The 23446-nt window shown below is 34.7% G+C and overlaps 1 long non-coding RNA gene across 1 annotated transcript in view; it reads right to left on the reverse strand.

Moving 5' to 3' along the window:
* Positions 1-23446, reverse strand: part of LOC145683289 (uncharacterized) — a 175834-nt gene that overhangs the window by 68729 nt on the left and 83659 nt on the right. The gene's annotated exons all lie outside the window — the stretch shown is intronic.

The raw sequence follows: 23446 nt of genomic DNA on the forward strand, positions 1-23446 counted from the left end.
GTGTTATATTACTGGTTTCCAGTGTGTTTGAATAATGAAACAAAAACAAGCGAAAAAGAAAAAAAAGACAATTTAAGCGAGTAAAGCAAGATATGTGGTTTGTGTCAGTTCAATTTGCGAAAACCATTGTATCAGTAGAAACATGTCATATGTTTGAAATATGACAAATATTTATATTTTGTGTTCACATAACATGCGTTTCTGTAATTTAATCCCCAATTCATAATAATCGCATATTTTTATGGGAAGCATTACAATATCACAATAATACTTGTGCTCTCTTGTAACACGGCGTAATATATCATTCACTGTCTCTTGTTATATTCTAAGTAATCGAGATCTGGAATTTCGTAAAGAAGTGTCAACAAAAATGAACGAAAAGATATAAAAATATAAATATCAATGAATATTTCGGATAATATTTCAATTGGATATAACTCCATTTTCTTTAACTCTCGGTTAGCATGCGCATTATTCCTGCATATCATCTCTAGATGGAGAACTTTGAGTAAGAAAATGCCGTCATATAAATTGTAAGAACAAATTGAATTAAAAGTGTTAAATTGACACGTAAAATTTGAACCAACAATCAAATGATTTAATCTAGTTCCGACCCCGACTGTTCTTTCACTACTACCAATATCTCCTAACTTGAGAGGTGTGTGATGAAATGATGGTTGGAGAGAAAAAGAATTGAAACAAAAATTTGATTAAAAAATAAATAAACAGAAACTCCCTTTTTCCCGAGCGTAGACGTAAGTAGAAACAGTCTTAGTTAGGAAAACCCGTTTAAAGAAATCATGAGTGTGACACAATATTTCATTTCTACCACAGAAACATGTGTATCTTGCTAGGTATTCAATTAATTACGCTAAAACATAGAAGAAACGTCTTCTGTGCTAAAAATAACTCCCGGAAATTCGTGTGTTCGTACACTACCGTAAACAGATTTTCTATGCTACCTTACACAGCTGTTTTAAGTTGGTCATAAAATATATATCATGCGGGTCAAGGTGGAACAACGCGCGCTCTGTAGCACTTCTAACACGTCGCTACTACAACTGCTAGTACTATTACCACTAACATTACTTCTTATTGTTCTACTACTACCGCTTGTACTTCTACTACTACTATTACTAATCATCTCCAAAAATAGTATTTTTTCTGAATATTATTTTCATCTATTTTAATGAACAAATGATATAAAATATTAAAAAATGTTCCTTGGGCACGGTTTGAACTCGCCCCAAAAACGACTGCCAATGTAATCCCGCAGCTCTTGCACTCTCAGCCACGAGGGCCAACAGTACCAACCGTTTGACATCTGCTATATGCATGCTACGTAGCAAGAAACGGATAACCAAACAGAACCTAGTATTTAGTCCCTACTTCCGAGAGTATTTCTCTCTCAAGATAGTAGTTAAAATAATACATTACTATGTGTCCAAAAGACTTTTTTGTCGCGGGTCTACATTGTTTAATATTTCTTGAAATATATGCCATAAATCGTGGAGACATGCATCCTTGACCAGGTAATGGCAATTGATTTGGAAGCAAATGAGAATGAAATCAGTCACTTCTATAATTTGATGTTTAGAAAAAAAACTAAATTGTGAACCAAATGTGTTAGAACAACAAAAGTTCTTAATATTAACTATGTCGAAGATTATTGACTTATATCATAATAAAAGAAATACCAAAGACGTTTAGAAACGAGGAAACATAACGTATAACTTTGTAACTGGAATCTAACATACATATGCTAAAGACGAACCAGTCATCGTATAGTGATCTATTTCAGTGGTCAACGCGCTCGGTCAGTAATCTGAAAGTACTCGGGTTGGATCCCCAGCTCCTAATTTAATTTTTTTTTCTAAAATAGTTGGATGTTTCTATAATTGCGCTACCAAATCTTTACGAGAAGAATAATAATTATATCGTAGAAAATCAAACTTTAGGAGCTTACTACATGGAGAAACGTGACGTTTATCAAGAGTGTAGCGATCTTCTTTAGTATTGCCCAAGAGAAGAGCAATTTCTTATCTCATTACCGAAACAAAACAAACAAAATTGAGACGAGAATGATCATTTCACTTCGAGACGGGATTAGACTAACTCAACTTTTCGACTCGCTTTCGAGATGAGAATCGAGACGAGACGAAAAGTACCTCAAATATTTCTCCTCTTATCTCGTTTGCCGGAATAGTACACGCATATGTCAATTCTCTTAAGTAATATTGCTTTGTACAGTGAATCTTACACACTATATTGTTACTTTGTATTTCTGAGGTTATCGACGTAGCCCTATGTAGGGTTTTCTTGTACGAAAGATTTTATTATTACTTCTGCATATCCTAAAAGTTTGTTTGCTTTATACCTTACTGTTCACTGATATTCGGTTATTTTTATTACAGTTATTTTCCTTTAAACGTAAAGTAGAATATTTTCTGCATAAAATTTAGTGGAACATTTGTTTAATATTTATGTAGTTGCGGAGCTGTGTTCTAAAGGTATGGACCCCATTCCCGAAATCCCGATTTTTCTGTAACTTTTGCCTAATATTATTGCAACTTTAAAGTCTTTAACATCAATTATTATTATTATTATTATTATTATTATTATTATTATTATTATTATTATTATTATTATTATTATTATTATTATTATTATTATTATTGAAGTTTTCAGAATTTAATGGTTCACCCTGCACCAGAAATGTTAAGCGTTATCGCTAAGGTAGCTTCAAACATAGCTCACTCTGATCTGGAGCTTGTGTCACTGGATCGATCCCAGCCCCCCATAGTGTGCATTGTGTTGGACATACACCATGCGTGGAGGTTTCTTCGGGGTTCTGTTTTCCCACACATTCTTCACGCTTTTATCCCTCTCGTTTTCACTAACGACATTTCCTTGAGGTTAGTCGCATAACCATGTAACGTAAAACTTAAAAACATTCATTTCCGTACCGCTTATGACAGTAGTATTATTATTACTCACGATTTCAGATCTCAATACTACTTTCTATTCTACCAACATCGAAGGTAGTTTCGGCAGTTTCAGTGCTACACTCCTGTTTACATGAACTTGGAAACTAATTCAAACACTATTTTTTTTTTACAAAAAGGACGCCTAGATCTTTCACTATTCATGCAGATTTATACAGAAGGAATTGCGTTTTCACTCTGTTCTTCTTATAGGCACTAGCTCCAACTTGTACATATGCCGCTAGTAGGCAAGCGTGTTGAGCCGCTCCGTCTTCGTAAAGAAGTTGTAAAATTTTGAAGATCTACAGTTCGAAACTCTGTCTGATATCTTTTATTTAGTTTTTAACCTGAAGATATGAGGGAATAATTAAAAGTGTAATACTTTTTACAATCACAAATTTAAAAAAAATCTGATTATTTGATATTAAAATTGATGTTTACTGCCTATATTGCGTTTTTATCGTCGCTTCAGTTTTAGCTCACTCAACTCTTGAGGTTGTGTTGCTGGACCGAACCCAGCTCCCCATAGCGTGCATTGTGTTGTACAAACACCGTGTATGCAGCCTTTATCAGGGTTCTGTTTCTTCTCACATTCTTCATTCCTCTATTTCTTTCATTCTCATCATCGACATCTATTCAAGCCTAGCCGGCATAACCATATAATATAAATTTAAAAACATAAATTTTCATACGGTTCAGTAGACTTTCTTTTCATGACATTTTATTGGAAACCTTTTCTTTAACATTTAGCTGCTTATAATGACGTACGAAGTGAATGTTCTGGTGGTACGGATACATCTTTTGCAATCCGGACTATTTGTAAGTTTGCTTATTGTTAGTGTCGATTTTACAAATTATAAGAAAATCTATCCTTGCATTCTTAATTGTATTCTATATTCTTCATATTATTATTATTATTATTTCTGAAGATTTGAGACCTTAATATTACGTCCAATTCCAACAAGATACAGGATATTTTCCTACTGTTTTAGTCGTACTCTCCTATTCACATAAACTTGGGAACTAGTTTCGACACTAAGTTCAAAGAAGTAAGGCTAGATCCGTCACAATTTGTGTATATTTATACAAAGGAATTACATTTCGCTGTGGTCTCTGCATTGGCGTTAGTCGCAGGTCGTACGTATTTCGCCAGCAGGCAGGCGTCTTAATAAATTACTTGAAAAATTTGAAGATCGAGAGTTCGAAACTCTCTCGCGGATGTTTTGTTTATTTTTAACATGAAGATATGATAAAATAATTAAAGGTGGAATCCTTTTTATTTGTGTAAATTGAAAATGTAATGAGTTGATACTAAAATTGGTGTATACGACATGTTTGTTTACATTTAGTTTAAAATAAATATGATACTTCTCCGTTTAAAATATCTCCAATAATCACTGACACTAGGATGGATGAAATTATACTGAAGTAAATGTAAATAAGCGTACTGAAAATGATAGGAGAAAGGAATTTTTTTTACACTGTCAAATGGTGAATTGCCTTATGGCATGCTTTGGAAGATTTAGTTTCAAAGCCCTAGGCCATAAGAATGAGCCCTATGTATTCATGACTTGTTTGCTAAACACGGTACGATCTAATACAGTACATATCAAGGTTATATGACATATGTCGTCATGTTTTTAGTATTTGCACTGTGAAGAAACTCGTTTCAACTCCAAGACTGGGAGAAATGGAATACTTTTTTATTAGAAATCAGAAATTTCAATATTGGAAATGATAAAATTTTCCCTACTTTTGTAAGCGGGAATCAAACTCTGGACCGTTTCATTAAGAAACGAATGCTCACGCCACTACTCTAAGACAGCTTTGTTAATTAAGAGAAAAGGACACTTGCGTATGTAGAAAATTCCACACATTTACGTTTCGAAAGTTTCAATAAGAGAGAAACACTCTGATTTCAGTAATGATAAAATGTTTAAGTGGAGAGAATTCTAGTTGAAATTTTGTAATGCTTCATTATAATTTGCATTACAGTACTCGTAATTCTTTGTTAGTGTGTTGTTTATTGTTTTATAAATTAAAATAGTATTTCCTTTCCATCTCTATGTATATTTAATAATGTTATGAATGTATTATAATTAATCTGCAGGAGTACACAGTTAATGGAAATATATAGTCAACTAGGAAATTTGTTTTGGACCGTAAAGATTTTAAATTTATTTTGAAACAGAAAAATAACAAAATGATAAAAAGCAAATATTCCCTGAATCGATGAACAAAGAGTTAGGTGTTAGTAATTGAGAAGGCTGTTTCATCCTTATGGTAGTAATTTGCAGTCGTCACCAGAGGCGCAATTTTGCGTCAGCAACGTGGCTCATGCAGTACCGAGTAGGCAGACACTTGTGTACAAGCCGTGCACAGAAGAGAAATGTGTGAGCAGAAAAGCGCCGAAAATCGACCCTTTTTTGGGAGAGATACATCGTAGCACTTTCTGATATAGGCTAAAGCTATATCCGAATAAAAACACAGTGCAAGAAGAAAGTGTTCACAGTGTCTTTTAAGGCAATTAATGCAGCCATCAATTGCATTGCAAACCCAGAGCAAATCATTGCCATGCGTCGTCAAAAGGGGTAAAATAAGTAACCGTCTGCACAATGCACTCAATACGTCGTTGCCAAGGTCCGCCGGTTTGTGAGCCAGGATGATCCACCCACCCAACGTGACATAGCGAGGCGTTTTGGACGGTCAACTGCAACTGTACACCTAATCATACGCGACAATTTGGGACTCAGAAGTGCAACAAGCGCTGGATCCATGTTCAGCGGGCGAGTGGCATGCAAAAGGCTGTATGAAGGTTACCTGGCAGGTGACAAATGGCGCTTTGTGATCACCTTAGATCAAACATGGGTCTATTTGACAGAGTTCCAGCACATGTGAGCAATTTACTACCGCCGCAGTAAGAGAACCGATAATGCAAAGTGGGTTCGCTCCTCCATGCAGAGTTTTCCAAAGGGATGTATGGTAGTGACGGGATTCTGTGAAACGGAAAACCTTTTGATACACCGGGTATCATCAAATATCAAGGTGAGTTCAGCATGTTATATCGAGCATGTACTGGAACCCATATATCGCAAACATGCCCCGGCTTTGTATGACAATGACACTAGCAGAGTGTTCATCCACCAGGACAAGGCCAACAGCCAAACTGCCAAACGAACGTTGGCCTACGTGACACGTATGAAACAGGAGACAGGTGTAACGGCTTGAGTCATCCCCGTCAAGTCACCAAATGCATCCCCTATGGACTTCTGTGTTTTCGGCCTCCTCAAACGGAACATCAATAAACGTCGTCCGACCACACATGGTGGCCTTTGGAAAGTGTTTAAGGAGGATTATGCAAAATTGGATCAAGCTTTACTCAATAGAGGTCTCCTTCAGTTGAAACTACGATTTCGTGCAATCGTTCAGCAACGGGGCTCTCACATCGAACATGATCGCTGTTGGAAACTGGGTCTTACGCCCTAGGGCACGGGTCTGTACTTCACTACCATACAGATGAAACAGCCTTCTGTATTATCTATGTAAATATGTTTAATTTGGATTCCAATTTGGTAAATTAGTAAAACAAATCACAAAAATATTTTTAATAAATAATATTTTATCTGAAAACTACATTACGTAAGTTAGCAGGCTAAGAAATTACAACAAGGTAAAGTTTTATTTACTTCTTTTTAAGCCTAATGGCACTTTTTGTGTTTAAGAGGTTGCTGAATAATGGAACAATGAAATTCTGAATAAACCAATTCAGAGATTGATCCCCTGTGACAATTCAGCGAACATGTTTTGCACCGTAATTTAAACTAACTTAATATTTCTTGAAAATTCTTGCTGCTTGAAATTATGTTGGAAAACGTTTGTGTCACAGCTATAATATTCATATTAATGCATATTAATACTAATTTGCGTGTCAGATAACATTAATCCTTAGCAGATCATGCATACTTGTCTCAGCAATCAAGTCTTACGTAAAAAAGGTTCAAGCTATAACCATTCCATACATGTACTTTAACCGTGGTCAGTGTTCTACATAAGCAGTATATAGTAAGTCCTTTTTACGTGAATGCAATCTGTTATCTAATGCAAATCTTCGAAATGAATTTATCGTCAATTACGGATGCAAATGAAATGTTATGAATAGATGAAGGAAATTATATATATATATATAAAATTAGGAATAAGAATAAAAATATGAATTACGATGTAAATAATTGTAATTAAATAAATAAGTGGTGGATAAATAACTAGAAATGTGAGTGACAAATAATAAATATAATATTTAATTGTGAAGCTTAAGCTAATAATAAACTATATATACATATATATTCACGTACTATTTATGCTGCTTATACTTAGAACACCGCTTACGCGAATAATAGATTGACTTGTGACAAACGCTGCGTGTTATACCTACGGAACTTAATCTACTTTATTCACAACTGTTCTAATGCATGCCGAGCTTACCTCTATCACATATACTTGAAGCTACTGATTTATATTTCTAGTTTCAGGTTCAATATGCTGGATTAGCATTTGCATGTACAGCTAGATGCCTGGATAAATTTATAAGCTTCGTTTAATGTTGGATAATATGGATCTACAGTAACGATATATATGTATATTGCGAATTTAATAGATTGTATTAACTTGTATTCGTTTATGTACCTGTTGTTTATTATAATATAAGTGATTAACCTAAATTTTTTACTGTTATTTATTATCAAATATTGAAATTATTACAGATGTTTAAGGTATTTTGGATTTACTGTGTCTATAGTCTTAATTAGAGATCGCGTCTTCTTACGCTTGCATTCATTTGTTCTCACGAACCAGATATGTTTTTTTACTCTAGAAGATTTCCCGGAATATCTCTAGTGGCGACCCTCATTTAAGAAATACATCGTTGCGCAATTCTACAGTCGTCATCCATACCAGTTCGGAGTGAAACGTCTCGAAGATGAACTCATCGAGGACTGACGGGGCGTGACGGGCTCACTGTTTGACGAGGTGTGACAAATTGAAATTAAAAGAACAGATACATCACGGAAGGGTATGAAAGAGAAAGTGCTCTTGAGTCTTTATAATCTTTATCTCCAAATTTCCACTATATAATGGCAGTTGATTTCGCGAGATATTAGAAACATCGACTACAGTCGAGCTACTAATCGCAGATACATATTAGGGTGGTCCTTAATTACATAGCGAAATTTTTCGTTTTTTTTTTTTTTTTTTTGCTCCCAACCCGTAAATTGGTTCCATGTCGGCCAGACTAAGAATATTTAACCGACCCACAAGCGATCTAAAGTTTGAGTACATATCCAATTTGTTAATATATAGGGAAAGTCTGGAATAAACCCTTCTTACTTTAAAGCTGCTGAAGGCAAAGGGACCGAATCTTGGATACAGAGATTTGAAGTAATCTACTCTGAGACTCTGAGAAATAGCATGATGGCGGCCATTTTGAAGTCAAAAATTTAAAGGACCCAAATTCTAAATGGAAATGATGCCTAATGACATCGTTTTTAGGTAACCTTTCATTATAAGAAATATCTTCCTATATTTTCAACTTATTTCTGGTCATGTAATTTTTTAGCTTTGAAATAATAAGTTTATTGTCTTTTAATATTGTTTTTTCTTTATAGGTTACTAAAATATTAATAAACTATTACATACATCCAACAATGAAATAATTATATATGTTGTTATATAATTACATCCCGTCGAAATACACACCAGCCCATATGAAATGAAATTACATAAATAATATAATGAAAATGATAATAAAAGAAAGCTGAAGGCTGTGGATAAATAGCCAAATTCTACTGCATCATTAAGCCAATTTTGTAGCATCTTGATACTTTTTTCTATGTTCACTGATTATCTGGAGTATGTATTGTTTCTCTTTTTCATCCTTTGTTAAAATGTTACAGTATTCTTGTATCAGTTTCACACAACTCTCTGCAACATCATTCACCACCAAAATGTTTTTCAATATATTCAACCCTTGTTGAATGTTCACGACTTCTATCGAAGTAGATGGGCATGTTGATGTCGACACTGTAGGTAGAGCAAAATCACGATCAAATTTCTTCTCAAGGTTTGCACACGCGCCTCTTATTCTGCCGGTGTTGCTTGCAGTTGTATCGAAGCGCAACGCCTGTATTTTGTGCTCTATGTCCCATTTCTTCACCGCTTCGTAAACATCAGTGGCTTGTGCTTCTCCTCATGATGACGGTGTTTCTGGTATGCCTAATAATTGTTCTTTGCCGTTAAAAATTACAACTATCGCAAGTTTGTCAATTTTTCCTATATTACTTTTAGCTGGAACTAGCTTGCCATCCCAGTGAAGCACCAAAGCATCAGAATCTGCTATATCAAATCTCCCTTTAATTTCTGCGGCCTTTTCTTACACATTTCTTTCCTGCGAAGTCGAGTGAAAGAGCGATTAATAATTAAGCTTTCAATATTACAGTGAAAAGCTTCTGCTGCTGCCACTAAAAGATGAACTGCATTGCGGTCGCTGATTTTGTATCTGTCCAGTACTTCGCACAAACGTGGAGTTAAATTATCCTGAGTATCTCTTGTACCCGAAGTACTTGGTTCACTCACCAACATTGATCTAAACATGATTGCGTAGGTGGAGTGGAATCGGAATCATAGGAATTGGAATCTTCATTATCACTGCCAGACAATGTTACTGACGAAACTGTGGCTTTTCCCTCTATTTCATCGTAAGTTCGTTTTCTTCTTTCTTCTTCCTTTTTCCTACGTTCCTTTATTTTTTCTTCAGTTTCTTTAAGTCTGTGGTCAATGCCACCCATATAGCCTTGTCGTCCTTTCATGCGTTGCATTACTAAAATTGCTTATCCTCTTCCTTTTTGATTATATCTAACGCATTCTCATGGGCAGTATCAAACAAGTCATGTACTTGGGAAATAAATGTTTCGATTTTAGTTTCTTCCTCATCAGCTTTCTGTGTAACCTTTTCTGTAAATCTTGCCGTTCTTTGTATAGTACTATAAATATCTCAATACAGTGATATTTTCGTTTTGTAGAATTCGTGCCTTTTCCCAAAACACAAGAACTTCCTTCACAACTAAAGTCGCAATTTCATTTATGGTTAACGTAACTACATGCACATTAAAAAATAAAACTCTAAATACTTGTCGTTTTGAAGGCAGTTTTGTTCCTACAATTTTATTCCTAATAGGTACAATGAGGGCGCATTCGTAGTCTTGGCGTAAACAGCTTGAAGTTGACTTTGGGGATAATGCCATTGCATTTCACAAATTGTTTACACTTCGTAAAAGAATACAAAATCAACAGCACTGTGCACGAAGAAACTAAAACAAACAATCGCATAGGAAAGCAATCTTTTTTTTCTGAAGCCTTCAAGTAAAGTGACTGAGTTGAGCATTGGTGTTGTCGTTTCAATGTTACCATTTTACTAGTCCCCTTTCTAAGAGATAAATAACCATTCTGAATATTTTTTCAGTGATAAATTCGAACCTATTGTTTAAATTATTGATTAGAAAAGAATCATATTTACTTTTTTTTTGCACTGCAGAGAAACAAATGTGCATTTCTTTCTTTACTTTATGCTTTATTCAAATAAGGGAAACTATTCATCAATCTTATAAATCTTCATCCCCTACAGAGATATAAACTCTCAGAATATTTAGTTTTATTACTTCTGAGCTCTTATTTTCCATAGTTGATAATTATTACCTCTTCAGAGGTAAGTGGAAAATAAAGGCAGACATCTGTTTGTCGTCAAAAGCTACCTCAGAATGTATATCATACGATGTCATATCTATTTAAAATTTTGTGCCCGAATCAAAGATGGTGGACGTAAAGATAAACCTCATCTCGGCCACTACTCAGTATCAGGTACGGATCTACTTGTACAACCTCTATCCAAGATATGATTCCTTTCCCTCAGCCATTTTTAAGTTACAAGAGTTTATTACAAACTTTTGCCATATACTATACATTGTAAATGCATATAGATGTTTAGGTCGCTTGGGGGTTGGTCAAATATTCTTCGATTGAGCCCATTTTTTTTCACAGATTAATTTGGTCCGACATGGAACCAATTTAGGGGTTGAGAGCAAAGACATTCGGAAATCAAAAATGAAGGACCAGCCTAATATATATATATATAATGGGGAGAGAGAGAGAGAGAGAGGGAGACTTTGAGAATTCGTGTAATTGTCTACAAATATGCAAGAATATGAAGTTTTCACACTATTAATGTGAAATTTGTCAAACACATCAAGAAATATATGATTTTTCTATTAAAACTTTTGATAGTAGACGAGAGAAAGTCATAGTTTAGACCTTGTTTGTGTGTGTAAACACAAAACTTTATTTTGCTTATGGGATATTCTATGTTAAATTTTGGAAGCAGTTTTCTCTATTGATTACTTCTAAGGATTTTGGGGCACATCAGCAAATCCCAAATTCTATTTTGGGAATAACAGTAAGCGTTATCTTAATCGTAAAATTCAGAGAACTAATGCTCCGATGCTCCCTGCGTATGGCAGTGACTGATTTGGGGCTTCAGTATCCTTTCTAAAAAACTCACATAAATATTCGTCATAAATATTCTTGTCAGGGTTATATGAAAACAAACAATTTTTCAATTAATGTGAAAATTCACGTTCTTGTAGTAAAAGAAAAGGTAAGTAACGTTTGAAATCTGGATTGTTGTTTTAGTAAGGCAGCGCCTTATGGGGAGAACGGGACATATTATATGCTGTTACATCTCTAGAAACTCCAAATTTTATTTTGGAGACTGCCAAATTAATCACAAATAACGTAGAATTTATTTTTCGATGCTCCCTGCATGTGCCACTTACTAGTGTGCGCAGTTGACACCAACAAATATTGCAACATATCTACCAGATAACTTAAACAGAGAATTGTCCAGAGTGTAGAGATGATCACTACAGAGACGTTTTAGGAGGTGTTCACAATAGGTGTAGTAAATCACATTATTTTGTCTTGCTCGTTCACGACTACATGCTGAATAAGAGTAAGTTGATATTATTAATGATACTAAGGTTAATTATATTTTTAAACATTAAATAATGAAAGTGCCACAAAATGTTCTCTTCAAGGAATAATTTTGCAGAAATGATTCTTTTTCCTCGCGAGACATTTTATCTACTTTAAGCGTTTGTCCATAGTGTGCCGGTGCTGTGGCATTAGTTGCAGCTCAGAATAATCTCTACAAATACTCATAGAATAATGTAACAATTGGGGATGGAATTGATGCACAACACGGTAGTTAACAACTAAATTTTGATTGAATTTAAATAAAATTCAAATGTTTCTAATTTTGAAAAATGACTACTTATGGGAAACAGGTGAAAAAGAGAAAGGATGTAACTAAAAAATAGAAATTAGCACTAGCCTGATATTTCCAACGAGGCTGGTGTCGTCCTGGTCATCTGAAACGATGAAGAGTTTGCCGTGAAGGAACCTAATTGTTCTGGTAACAGCCAACAAATGGTACTCAATCCTGCTGGACTCCTAAAGTCGTCGAACTCTCTGCGTGATGCGTCTCTACAATAATGCGTCTTTAGGATATTATTTTACATTTTCATTAAACTAATCTCAACTGACAAAAGTATCTGCGGCGATGAACCGGCAGAATGATATTCTTTAAACTTGAAGTCGGTCGTCTTCCAATGGTGGGATCTGCTTGTCTCAGATGATCCTCCACCTTCCTCAACTTCGTGGCGAGTATCCCTTGTTGTTGTGTTCTTCGTGGTTTTGCTTGGCAGAAGAATGATTAGTTTAGCGTCCAAAGAATCGAAGAAGTATCAGGCTATGCTTGAAGGTATGCGGAAAGGTAATGAGGAAGCCAGTCGAATTTATTAACAAAAAAGTGTTTACAACAGGTGTCTGAGAATGTACAAGCCTGATCAAAGTTTCCTTCCAATTAGTTTTCAATTGTTCATGATTCTTTCGTTAACCTTCTTACGTCCCTCGGGTCCATTTTGACCCAAAACGATTTTCCAACTTGATTATCTTGGAGACTATATGAGCTTTGATCATCATATTTCTTGACGTTTAGTTATTTTACCAAATTTGTGTTTTGTAAAACTTTCGAATCAAAATTCCATCCTGTTACGTCACAGTAGAAAAAGTAACACACAAGTTCCTCGGGGCCATTTAGATAAATTATTTCAATGAATATTTAAGTAACTGAAACAATCTTATTGTATTGATTTCTGATGGTAATACTTCCACAAAACAATGCAAAATTGTCATTATTATTATTATTATTATTATTATTATTATTATTATTATTATTATTATTATTATTATTATTATTATTATTGTACAGTCCGAAAATTATTTAGTTTCTTCCAGTGTAATGGCAAGGATGTTTAGTTTGTTCATATACCTTGTACTGGTAACATTGTATAAATTCATTCTGGATTAGTTTTTATTCGTAGCATGCTTTGTTTCTTCGTTTTGCAGTAGTTTGTCTATTTTCTTGTCTAAAATGAGTGCTTTGACACCAGAAGAAATTCAAAATTTGCTGGATTTATCTGACTACGAAGAGGTTACATCTGAAACGAAGGACCAATTATCAGTGCAGAATTATTTGTCTTCGTCTTCTCTGTCTGATGAAGAATCCGTAAGTAGTGGTACCAGACATGTACAAGGGAGCATTGAACTTTCAAAAGACAAAACCATTCAATGGTGTGCAACACCACTGTCATCTGTAGGAAGGAATACAGTTCGAAACATTGTCCATCGAACCCCAGGTCCTACGAAATATTCAGTTTCACGTACTCATGATGAGCATTCATCTTTCTTGTTGTTTTTCCGCCATGTGTAAGTAATATTTTGATCGTAAATACAAAGAAGGTAGCCGTGTATATGCGAGTGCGTGGAAAGATTCAGATAGTGTGGATTTAGAAGCATATATAGGTTTGCTGTTTTTATCAGGTGTTAATAATACTCACAACGAGTCAACAGAAAGTTTGTGGAACGATACAACAGGTCGTCCGATTTTTCGCGCCACCATGTCACTGAAAAAGTTCAAAATGATATCAAGGTTGCTTCCATTTGATGATCACCAGACACGACCTCAAAGACGTGAAACACACAAAATAGAGGCAATTCGTGAACTGTGGGACAAGTGGGTTGAAAATCTACCTAAAATGTATAATTCAGATGTGTTACTAACAGTGGATGACCAACTCGTAGTATTTCGAGGAGATTGTCCTTTTTGAATATATATGCCAAATAAATCTGCGAAATATGGCATACAGTTTTGGATATTATGCGACAACAATACAAGTTATGTGTATAACATACATCCTTACACAGGGAAATCTCAAAGTAGCCCTGAACGTAATCAAGCTGTGCGAGTAGTATTAGATCTATCTGTTGGTCTAAAAGGCCACAGCATTACATGTGACAACTTTTTTACATCCTATGGACTGGCAGAGTCACTTCTAAAGAAGAACATCACGCTGCTTGGAACAATGAGAGAAAATAAGTCATCCATTCCACCAACGCTAGTAGATATCAAAGGCCGCGCTCAGTACGATTCGAAGTTTGCTTTCAACACAGATACAACCCTTGTACCTTATATTCCCAACAAGAACAGATGTGTAGTTCTGCAGAGCACAATGGACAATGACAGTAAAATTAGTGAATCTGAGAAGAAGAAACCACAAATGATTCTTGACTATAATGCAACAAATGGAGCAGTGGATACACCTGGTAAAATGGTATGCACTTACACGACGAAACGAAAGACAAACAGATGGCCTATAGTTGTATTCTGCAATATTTTGGACATTTCCGCTTATAATGCTTACGTCTTCTTTACAAAGGTGTTTCCAAACTGGCAAAAACAGAATCCGGGGAAAAGGCGGATTTTTCTGGAGGATCTTGGAAAAGCTCTGATTGAAAACTACACCAAAGAAAGGAAAAATATGCCAAGAATAAGTGCAGCCAAAAAATCGTACACTCGGTCTGTGGAGAGACATAGGGGGAGTGTGTGCATCCAACGACGAGTAGCCCTGATGTGCCGAGGAGAAGAGGTAGATGTCATGTGTGCAAGGAAACAGACAACAAGAGTACGATCAAATGCAGTTTGTGTAACAAATTTATCTGTAAAAGACATTCCACTCAGATTTGTCAGCAATGTCAGAAGCAGTAAGATGTACAGATGTAAGCAGTCACATGTTTGAAGTAAAGTAAAAAACGATTTTGTAGTGATCACTTACATGGATTTTCTCCTCATAGGTTTTCAATGAAAGTTAACATGAATGTATGGCTTAACCTAACTAAAACTAATCTAAATAAAACCAGCTTGTAGCAGAACATTGTACATATACATACATGTATATATAGCACATGAAGGAAAACAAAAGTTGCCCAAGGGTGCTTGTATGTGTGTGTTTCTAGTTTCCGGCATAAGCGTGTGGATACTACCGAGTATACTTCCGTGTGCACATATGCTAATGTGTGTTTGTGGCGGGGGTATATGAAGTATTAATTGGGATCGCGTAGTGGAACTTATCGATATTAGTACGTACATACGTGCGGCCGTTACTTCACACGATAACTTTGGACGAATGGGATTTTTTTAATTCTGCTTTTTTCAATAAATAAGTAGAGTGATTCCTCTCGAGGGAGTTCCTTAATGGAGGTGATTCGCCAACTAGAAGTGGTAGAAATGGATCATTTCCGATTTTAACGTTGATCACTATAGAGCGGAAATGGTAATAAATAGTAAGAAGCAGTTTTCGGCAATCGATAAAGCGTTCCAGAAGTAACTTTCATCTTCGTGTTTAACACCCTAGTAAAAAGGAAGTAGAAATCACCTATAACTTCCGGTTTCAATTTCATTGTTAACATCCTGGTAAAACCGGAAGAGATAGAAATTAACCTAACTATGACTTCTAGCATCAAATTAATCTACATAGTGGAATAGGAAGAAGCTGTTTTAGGAATTAATATAGCGTTGTGGGAATAAATATCGTCTTCTCTCTTAAACTTCTAATCAAGTCGGAAGTAGCAAAACTCAACTACTTTCCATTTTAGTGTTTATTACAACAGATTAAAACGACACTAAACAGCGAGAAGAGGTTTTCCGAAATGAATGAAGTGTCCCAAAAATATGTTCTATCTCGACTCTAATCTTTCTACTAAAACTTGAAGTGGTAGATATCAATCGCTTCCTGTTATAACATTGAGCGTTATAGAATGGATAGCAAGAAGGCTTTTTAGGTAATTCATTAAGTGCCCCAAGAGTATATTCCATCTCGGCAGTAATCCCTTTACTCAAATCGAAAGTGAAATAACCACTACAAAAAATTGATTGGAATATACTCTTGGGGCACTTCATTTGATTTGTGTAGTGGTTATTTCACTTTCGATTTATTATTATTATTATTATTATTATTATGATTATTATTATTATTATTATTATTATTATTATTATTATTATTATTATTATTATTATTATTATTATTATTATTATTATTATTATTATTATTATTATTATTATTATTAAATATCTGCCTGTTGGCAGGTAATGGGATTAATGAGAGATGTTAGTGTGATTGTGTTTTTTCTTAGGTTCTGGTCTGAAAATTCTTCTTTCACCTTTCTCGATCCTCAGCTTCCTCTTTTAATTCCCAATATTTGATTTTATTTTTCAAATCATCGACCAATTGCATTCTTCTTCTTACTATTCCGTTCTTACCTTTCATCTCTTACTTTCAACTTTTCTCTTCCTCAGTGGGTTGAGAAAAGCTAATATGTTTTAATCTGGTTCCTTATAATTATTACCAGACATCGGTTTCCTCTATCTATTTTCGAATACTACTTTTAAGAAGTTGAATTATTATTATTATTATTATTATTATTATTATTATTATTATTATTATTATTATTATTATTATTATTATTATTATTATTATTATTATTATTATTATTGAGTACATGTTCTGTTATTCTTTTAACTGTTAGAGGAAAGGTTCATTTTTTCTACAGTCTCACTTTTTCTATCATGGTACTTCGGTATTATACTTAACGTTTAGTTACCAAAGAAGAAGTGGATCTAGTTGTGTGGAACCTCCATTTGATGGTAGCCTTCGGTGATCATTTAGTACTGTTCAGCGAGGTAATTTCACAGATGTACAATGTTCTTATAGATTATTCGATGTAGCGTTATAAATTGGAAATGATACAAGACGCTGTGTTTTCTAAATTAAAGTTTTGGAATCCTCTAGGGCAATTGTTCTAACATTTTTAACAAGCGCCCACATTCTTAAACCGCACATGCTTCACGCCCACATCATTTGCGCATGTCTTTGACAGTTTCTGTAATTTTAGTTGCAGCATTGTATTTTCACATCATCAGTAATAGCAACCAAAATAATAACAATAATATTAATAATCTATATTGTATATAGGACAACATAAGTGAGTTACTCATTATCGATCAAGCCATAATACAATAATTAGCAAGAATACTCCTTTTGACGAAAGCAAGGGATAAAGAAGAATTTTTGGAAATATGTATCCTTAGGGGCGTAAATAGGATATTGTATCTTGCTAATCCCTGAAGTAAGGAAGATGAAACTAGGCATATAAACTAACCATTAAGAAAACTGAACGTGTTTCTCACAGTTTCTGAAAATTCCGTACCTAAACCAGAAAGGAGTAATTCGTATAACATTAATTTTTCAACTGTATTTTATTTAATTTATTTTTAGAAAATGATAAATGTAAGAAATCTTTATATTGGACATGTGCAATTTCAAAATTAAACTCAATTAAAAACAAACCAATACATGCTTAACTTTCCCGAAAATTCTGTCCTAAGAGGAGGATGGAGGATAGTGTCTACCTATTAAAATTTCTGCATTTGCTTACGTTTGACGTGTGTTATTTGGCTTTGATTTATTAACTAAGAATAAGTTTATGTATGTTTCCGGAAATTCCCCTCTTAAAGACGGAGAAAAGAAACGATTTCTATAATATTAAAATTCACCACTATTTATTCAGAAAATGTCATGAAATGTAAAATTTGCTTAAATTCGAAATGTGAAATTTGGTATACCAACTCTGAACTAAAAGGAATGGAATTCAGAGTTTTTAGTTTTCAGAGTTTTCGAAATTCACCTTTTAAGCAGAAGGAGGGAGGAATTAATTTACTATACTGGGAGAGAAATACGTCCCTAGTATATTTTTTATAGTAACGAATGATGTTTATGCCACGTTCCATGGATATACATCCAATGGTACAGAAACAATCTGCTACATTATATTTACAATTCGTTGGCAACACTGACCAAATGGGTACGTTTGGGTGCAAAGTGATATTATAAAACCCTTGCCCGAGTCACGTTCAAGCAATTAGCCCAAAAAGAGTAAGATATGGCCACTCGCCTACGAGTGGCGCATCGTAACATTCGTTTTTAGTTCTGTTTAATATGCCATACATAGGGTCAAAAACACCAACAAAGTGGCCCATTATAAGGTCAAGTTGCGGTTTCGCCCGTGATTTGAAAGCGGTTTCGTACTTCTCATGGCAAGAGCTTTCACACGATATTTAGGTTTTCCTCAGGTACTTGGTCCGGAATGGAATCATCCCTAGTTAGTAATAAAGGAGAAGGAAGAGGTGAGATTAGAAATTTATTACTCACATAATAGCATATCGGTATCTCAGAATCTTTGAAAGTTACAAACATGAAATTTGGCTTTAGGACTTCTCATTTAAAACAAATTCTCTTAAAGACAGTAAACAGGACCACCCAATATTTTTCAATTAAAATTGAAACCAGAAGTTGTAGTAGATATCTAGCACTTAGTGTTATAGACTAGTGTTTAGAGTGGAGATGGAATATATTCTAGGGACGCTTAATCGAATGCAAACACCGTGCCTATCTGTTGCCATTTGTAATATACAGTCTTGTTCAAGAAAACTTTCCCACTCAATGTATATTACATTGAAACTGGAAGTCATACGATTACCAGGGTGTCTATCGGTCAGGAAAGGGATTTATGAAAGTCATGAGATCAGAAAACGGTCAGGAAAGTCAAGAAATTTTGCTTTTGTGTCACGATTCTTTTTATCTATACAAATATAAGTTGATACTGGAAAATGTTGCTCTATAAAATGTCAAAATTCACCACCAAAAACGTCTATGGTTTTAGACGCTAAAAAATCACAAGTAAAGCACGCTTCTATCACGTACATAAAAATTGGCCCAAGTCGCACTCAAATTCGCTTTTGAGAATGTTACTAAATTTAATGGTTTGTTAAAGAAAAGGTCATGAAATTTTATTTTGGAATTTTAGTAGACACCCTGTCATTTCTGATTTTATTAGAGTGTTATGGATAGACAAAATGTATTCTTGAGATGCTCAGTCGATTGTTCAAAACAGCTTCTCGCTCTCTATTACAGCTTTTGCTCCACAGTAATGAAAAGTAAACGGATTCCTGTTGTTGATTTCTACCGCTTCTAGTTTTATCAAAGTGTTAAGGATAGAAATGAAAGGTGTTCTTGGAATATTTTAGTAGATTTCTCAAAATTGCTTCTCGCTATATATTACCGTTTTCCCCGTTCAATGTTAAAGCGGGAACTAGTTTATTTCTGTGACTTTCTATTTCAATACAGTATTAAGGATGGAGTTGAAAGGTATTCTTGAGATGCTAAATCGACTGCCGGAAACGGTTTCTTGCTATCTATTACCCTTTTTGGTGTACAGGATCAACGTTAAAAGCAAAAATGGTTTATTTCTATTACCCCTGGTTTCTCATCCACAACCTCCTGGTTTATGATCCTCTACTAACGAACTCTTTCGAGATAATTACTCTAGCTATCAATTGCAAAAAGCAGAAGTCAAATTCAGTTTCGTTCAAGAGTTTCTTGCGGAGTAACGGACGAGATGGACCAAAGCATGGGCGTGCCAGCCGGTGTGGATGAGGGGCACGTGTCCCCTCCGGAAATTTTCTAGGAGGGGATTGTCCTCCCCAGAAGATTGTATAGCAGGAATTCTTCCCCAAACATCTCGCAAAAATGATGAAATACTGGAATGGGAACGTCGATTGCTAATGAATAATTCCTGGAATTGGAAGGAATTACACTTTCATTGAAGAATACTCTGTAACAATTACCAGGGAATATAAATGAAGTACTAGCGACACTGTATTAGCGACGTCGAAAACTACCACAAAGTGTGCACACATTCATTTGCAGAAAAAATAAAATTTTGAAATATCTATATATTAAAATGCAACGTTTATATGTTTATGGTCAAGAAACGTTTATATGTATGTGGCAAATTATTTTAACAATCATATCTCGGAAACTACAAGCTCTGGAAAGATGCTGTTTTCACTGATCGATTGCAAATTTTGTGAAGATTGTTGAGTTATAATTGAATATTTTTTAAATGGACGTTATTTCTGTATTACATTCTTAGGAGTACGCGGAAGTATTGAAAATTTAAAAAGTAAAGCATCATATCTCAACGAGTTATACACCCCAACACCGCACATTTTATACGAGGTTGATATATCTCTCCGGCATTTGTTTTATGGTCAAATGATAATGAAAAAGGAAGCATAACTATTTCTCCAGTGTAAGATGAATCTTTATTGTTTGGAGTGTTTTGCCCAATGAACACTATACAGCCTATCACTTACAATATAATTAATTATGTGTGTGAGCTATATGAAAAGCTTTATAAAACTCTTTATGAAAATAGGTTCTAATTGAAAGTACGCAATTCTTAGTGTGTGTCTTCATTTTGAACAGCTACAGCTTTGTGAAAGATTTACAACTTGCTTCCAAGGCAAAAATATTTCAAATTTGACTTAGTACTTATTAAAAGTTTCATGCTCAGTTTCAAATATTTCTGCCTTGAGATTTTATCTTAAGTCTTCCAACAAAGCGGTAGAGGTAAGAAAAATATTATTGCTTTCTAAGTATCTAAAAATATTTCTTTCCTTCTACACTTATGGCATTACAAAGAGAAAAGAGAAAATGTGGAATGATATTTTTTTCTTTAATATACCGACTCTTGCTATATCGGTTTCGTGTAAAAATACCATCATTATTGTGCCAACCTCGACAATCGATGGAAGACTTACAACACTTTTTATCTTCGGAAATATGACTCAAAACCTGCCTAAAAAGATCTTTTTCTTCGTGTGCGGGTAACGTAGGTCTCTTTGCGTGTTCTTTCTAATGTATTGTTGAACTTGGTCAACTGGGCTATGCGTAAGGACATGTTTTGCAGCGTGTTTTCTCCAACAATACTGACAGCTGTTTTTATGTGTTACTCTGAATATAATGTTGATATAAAGTTTTTCATTTCTTGTTTCTGTTTAGTGTTGTTTTATTGTTTGAAATGGATCAATTTCTCATAAGAAAAAGCAAAGAAAACATCACGTGGGATAAAGCAGTGCCATTGTTGAAAAAAAGAAGAGAAAAATTAATTCAAATGATAGTTCAGCTGATGGATAACAACCTGAAACTGACAATGGAAATTCAAATCTTGTATTGGTCACCATCACCATTAGTGTCTATAGAAAAAAAACTAAATCTCCATGTCTAGCAACTGGTTCAGATTTTCCCCACCCTTCGAACCTTTCAAAGCTCAATTAGACTTTAGTGTAACCTACAAATTTTCCACAACAGTCCCTGAAATGTCGAACTTTGAAATTTGTGCCAACTTGGTTCCTTCCGTGGCTGCACCTCTATCCATACAAAATTAACGTCAGTTTCTGATTTTACTGTATGGACATCTTGAAAAAATTTAAAAAAAAAGTTCTTACTAAAACCATGGAAGACGATTTCTCTACTGTAGAATTTTGCAACTGGAGGAAGGCTAAAGAGAAATTAAGTATATACACGAAACTTCAGAATGCCATAAACTGGCTGTACTGAGCTACACGCAGAGAAAAAAAAATCCAATAGTAAACCAATTAAACAGGTAAAATTTAGATGAACAACTAAAAGCCAGGAAATTCTTGGGAAAAAATGTAATTTCAAGCATACGTTATCTTTCAAGACAAGGACTCGCATTTAGAGAACATGACTCCCGGTTCAGGAATTTATTTCAGTTGATGAGCTTTTGCTCTGAAGATTTTCCACAATTGAAGAGCCGGATAAAGGGAAACGAAGTGATGTAATTTCATGGATGTTGAAAGCCAGAACGAAAACTCGAAACTATAAGCCAAGAAATTGCTTTTCATATATGTAACAAAATCAAATCTCAAAACCCTTCTTTGTTCTCTATCGTGTCTGATGGTTCCCGTGATGTGAATGACGAAGAACAATTAAGCATTTGTGCCAGGTAAGTTGACGAAGATCTCTGTTCTCTTGAAAGTTTTCTTGTGTTCTACAGTATATCAAAAAACTACTGGTGAGTTTATAGCTTCAGTTATTTTGGATGAGATGGAGAGACTACAGCTTTCAATTGCTCAAGTCAGTGGACAAGTTTATGATCGCTCTGGAAATACGAGTGGCGGCTCCGGAATTAGCATCCCATCTACTATATGTAAACAGCAACTTCTTGCTTTGTACGTATATTGCATAGCTCTTGTGATTAAGGGTGTCTGTAGTGCATCAGAAGTAGTGAGAAACTCTTTGCAGTGGGTGCAGGAACTATAAGTACTGTTTTCGCAGTAACGTTTAGTGAGGTCACGATTTTCTGCTCTAATCGAGGCTCATGCTTGTAGTCTCGTCTTAAACATTGTAAACATTAAATCCTTATGTCCCACTAGGTGAATTGGTAGACTTAGTCTAATAACGGGAGTTGTTTAACATGAAGAAATTCTCTCTACGTTGCAAAAGATGACGGAATTGTCAACACATCTTCAGTATCAGAAGCTGCGGTTTTGCGGCTTTTTGAAGAAGGATCTACGTTTCTTGGGCTCATATGGCTAGAAATATTTTCAGAGGTTGGAGGTTTTTAACAGGACACTTAAAGACCCAATTTAAGTGTCAAAATGGGAAACAATACAAATCATAAATGAAAACATGAACTTGAATAATATGCTTAGTCACTGATCATAAGTTCATTGTACTGCCATAAAACCTACAAATTAATATCATCACCCTTGAAATCCCATTAATTATAATAAATATTGTCAACAGTACCATAAATATGATTGTTTGTGTCGCTGGAATAGAACCTGTTATCACCATTGATAGGATTCATCTATCCTAAATTGCAGCACTTTAATTCATGTTATGTGACATATTGAAAATTAAGGGGGGCTGCAATGACATCCGCCTTTCTTTAAATTTGGCCCACAATGTTGAGTGAAGGGTACTGTCCCCTCCAGAAAATTTTAGGTGGGCACGCCTATGACCAAAGTTCTAACTGTACAATATTATTATAAATCTTACTCTGTAATCCCAATAATTAGATACATATTTCAG

The sequence above is a fragment of the Thermobia domestica genome, chromosome 4, assembly GCF_964235325.1.
Source record: "Thermobia domestica chromosome 4, izTheDome1.hap1.1, whole genome shotgun sequence".
Taxonomy (NCBI): Eukaryota; Metazoa; Arthropoda; class Insecta; order Zygentoma; family Lepismatidae; genus Thermobia; species Thermobia domestica.